Raw genomic sequence first — 4,310 nt, 5'->3', positions numbered from 1 at the left:
ATGACAATCCCTGATTATATGACTTGCTGATCCACAATACAGACACACCTTCCTGGAACCGACACCTCCGTTCTTCCTCAGATAAACGGGATGAATCGCAATGCATGTACTCCACTCTGGGTTCTTGTCTGAATCCATATCTCAGACTAGGGTGGGGGTAGGCGGGGCGAGAATTACCGGTTATCTGTGGTCTCCGTTCCTGAAGATAATTATCCAGGCGGCTGGCAAGAGCCTTAAGTTGATCTAACTTGAGCTCATCAGCCCGGCACACCAGCTCGTGCAATACATCAGAATTCAGGCCATGTTGAAATTGTACAATCAGTGCGGCCTCATTCCATCCGCCGCAATGGTGCGGAACTCACGAGCATAAGCTGCTACCGTCCGGTTGCCTTATCACAATTTTGAGTAATTCTCCGATTGCTGTCCCTTCATGGGGGTGGTTGAAAACTGCTCTAAACAGAGCAATAAATTCCTTATACGTGGAGTGTTGTATACTACCCCAAACGGTAGCCTAAGCTAGTGCTTTATCTGAAAGACGCGAGGTAAGGAATGTAATTTTCTCTTGGCTAGAGCAGCGGGGAGTACTATTGAAGTATAAGGAACGTTGTAATATAAAACCTCAACACTTCTCAAGGGATCCGTCGTATTTCTCAGGTTTACTTACTGGACAGGTGGGCAGAGCACTAGTCACCGGGGTAGATGAGACAGGTGTAGGGTTGAACTGGGTCGAAGGAGCCGACATCTGTAGCCTGGTCGTAAGTTCTCCAAGACAATGACTTAGCTCGGACAGTTGCGTTTGTTGGTCCGCCTGTTTCGCGATCGTGTCTATAGATCGCGTGAATCCCTCTAGCACCTGCTGGTGCTGATTGAGTAGTTGGCTTTGGCTGGTAAGGGCTTCCTTAATAGCTTCTGAATCTGCTGTCTGCATGGAGGCGAAGTATTCTGTGACGGGTCGGGCAAAAACAGACGGTTGCGGATATAAGACAGCAGGTTGGTTTAATCGTTGTACAGGGGTTGTGCAATAATCCTATGTGATGACAAAAGGGTAAGATAAAAGGGACAATCCAAATCGTATAGAGTTTTTACCAGTCCAAGTCAGAAACCAGAAGATCAGTGACAATGTAACCAAGCAGACAATCCAAAAGGGGCAAAATACAACAAAAAGACAACCCAAAATAATGCTCAGTTTGCTTCTAGAGACTATTGGCAATACTTCGCAAAGACTTATAGTTAGAAACAGTCTTATATAATAATCAGGACATACAGGTGTGTTCAATATTCTGGTGACACTGATCTGATTGGACGCCAACGATTGGTTGAGTCGTTGACTGGGTATTGTAGGGTATTTGGCATAAGACAATAATAATAATTATTATTATTATAGATGATGAAATCAGCAGTTTGACAAATTCTTGTCATTTTGAGTAAATGTTCTGAACATTAGTTGTGAGTGTCTTTTATTCACTGCAGAAATTCAGAATATAATATTTAATCATTTGCTGATACCAACCAATAGTTTAAAAACTTTTAGTACTTTTTTCAACAAGAGTATGTTATGAGTAACATTATTGAAGTGATTTGTAAATACTAGTAGTACTGTACTAGTCAGAAACTTAATATTAAATTCATCTTGGGGAGGAGAAAAATATATTTCAGTATTCACTGGCTAGACATCTCACTAATTCCACTAAGCAATTTAAAATCAAAAACATTTCTTTGAATTCTTTACCTTAATTTTGGTTTATAATGATAAAGTATAAAAATAATTTTATATTAGAAATCACTCAGTCTAAAAATAAAGGTCAAACAGATGCACATAATGGAATGCTGTTTGTATTTATTAATTGTAACACAAGTACAGAGTGACAGATCAGCTGTAGTATATAGTCTGTAACTTCATATGTGACTCTACTGTTACTGCTTCATATAGGACTCATATGGGATGTGCTGTTTCAGTGATTAGTCATGGTATCATTTATCCACTTCCTGATATGAGGAGCACACACACTTGTGGAATAAGCAATTTTGCTACAATTTTTAGATGAACTTCTGTGAACTCCATAGATCACACCCGTTCTCCCAAACCTCTTCTTCAGCCAGCCTCCACCGGAGTCCATAATGGTAGGTCTCCTACCTTGCAAGTGTAGGCAGGTGTGTTATTAGGAAGACCTTTACCACAGAAATTGTTGTTTTGGAGTTGAGGACAGCGTGTGACTTTCAGATCAAGACACTGCAGAGGTTGGTTCAGGTCGGCAGGTCCTAAAACATGAAGAAGAAATGATAATAAGGGTCTGACAATATTCTAAGTGCTTATTCAGCATTCTGATGTAGTTTGGCTACAGCTCAGTGCAGTACAAGCAGACCTAAAACAAACACAAACAAAAAGGAAGTGAGAAATACAGAAGGAATAAACACATGTGAAGGAGCCTGATGCAGGAGTGCACAGAGTTGAACATTTTCAGCTTTAAAAAAGTAAAAAGGCCACTGAATGTGATATTCTGCTATTTTAAAAATTTCATCTAAACTTAATCTACTTTGACAGTATGGCTGTGACAAGAACAAGCAGAACACTATACAACCAAAGCATAAAAATGTTCAGTCACATATTTAAATTAGTCAAATATTTAAATTTAAAGTATTGTAGAATGCTCTTTTACACAGGATAAAAGAGAAAATAATAAACTAACTGAAACAAAACTACTAAGAGAAAGGTTTATGTAAATTTACATAATAGCCTTTACTTCTATGAGCAGTTTGTTCAGAAGCATTTTTACCAGTTTGGTTAACAGTAGATCCGTGACCAGCGATCTGCAGCTGCTCTCCATTAACAGGAGTCTGACAGCAGGAGTCAGGAAGCTGAGCAGGAGTGATTCCACTTACAGGTCCAGGAAGTTTGAGCAGCATGATGTCACCTGTTCTCTCAGTTACATCATATTTATGGCTGTCACCTGCCTGAATGTTAAACTTTTGGTATGCTCTCTTTGGATGAACACCTGCCCAGACATGAACACTTCTACAGAACATATACATACACATACACAAACACGCACACACACACACACGCACACACACACACACACACACAAACACACACACATTATTCAGATGAAAATGAAAATGATAAAATAACACACAAGTATTTTAATTAACCTCTACATACCCGATCACTGACTTATTATAGCAGTGTGCTGCAGTTAACACCCACTTCTTGTCGATCAGAGTTCCTCCACAAAAGCCCCTTGATGTAAAAACCCACACGTGATGGCGGCGTTCATTATTGCAAGGTTTTCCATCAATCGATGTTTAACCACAGCAGATGCAACTCCTAAATGATTATTATTATTGCTATTATTAATAATATTATTACTACATGTTGATCTACATTCTCAGAAATCAACATTACACAGCTACAGTCACAACACTGATACAATCACAAAACTGAAATTATTTTTTAATGTAAGCAATATGTTTATATGGCTTTATTTTCCCTTCTAAGTCCAGGGATTGTGTATGAAGTTTTACCTGCTGTCAAAAGCAAAAGTTGCAGGAATTTCAGCATTGGTATTTATCAGGCAGTATATTAAGGAAAATTCTTTGGTTGAAATGTGGGAGGAAAACATTTATCAATCAGAGTAAATGTAGTATGAATTAGTCAGCAGTGTATGCCATAACATATAAGTTCCATATAATATTATACAGAGCCCTGCTGCTCCTCAGTCTCAATGAAAATGAATATAAAAACACACGGCAATGCTGAAGCTCCTGCAACTCTTGCATTTGACAGCAGGTAAAACTTCATACACAATCCCTGGACTTAGAAGGGAAAATAAAGCCATGTAAAATGTTTTGTTTACATTCAAAAATATTTGATATTATGATTGCATCAGTGTTGTGATTGCATAATGCTGCTTTCTAATAATATAGATTAACATAATAATATATTGAAATAACAAAATTATTATTAATATTAATAATAATTTAGGAACAGTGGTTAAACATGTTTTGATTGGTGGAGAACCTTGTGACAAGAGTGAGCAACACCACCAAGTGTGGGTTTTTGAACTAAAGAGTTTCTGTGGAGGGACTCTGACTGACAAGAAGTCATGACTGCATCATACTTCAATAATAAGTAGATAATTGGATATGTAGAGATTGATAAAATGTTATCAAAGTATGTTTATCATTGCCATCTACTTAATGTGTGTTTGTGTGTGTATCCTGCAGAACGGTTTCAGTCTGGGCAGGTGTTCATCCAGACAGAAAATTCCACTTACAGCTGCAGGAAATTTGATCAGCATGATGTCACCCAT

The sequence above is a fragment of the Electrophorus electricus genome, chromosome 22 (genome assembly GCF_013358815.1).
Source record: "Electrophorus electricus isolate fEleEle1 chromosome 22, fEleEle1.pri, whole genome shotgun sequence".
Classification (NCBI taxonomy): Eukaryota; Metazoa; Chordata; class Actinopteri; order Gymnotiformes; family Gymnotidae; genus Electrophorus; species Electrophorus electricus.
Note: the sequence above shows the minus strand (reverse complement) of the source record.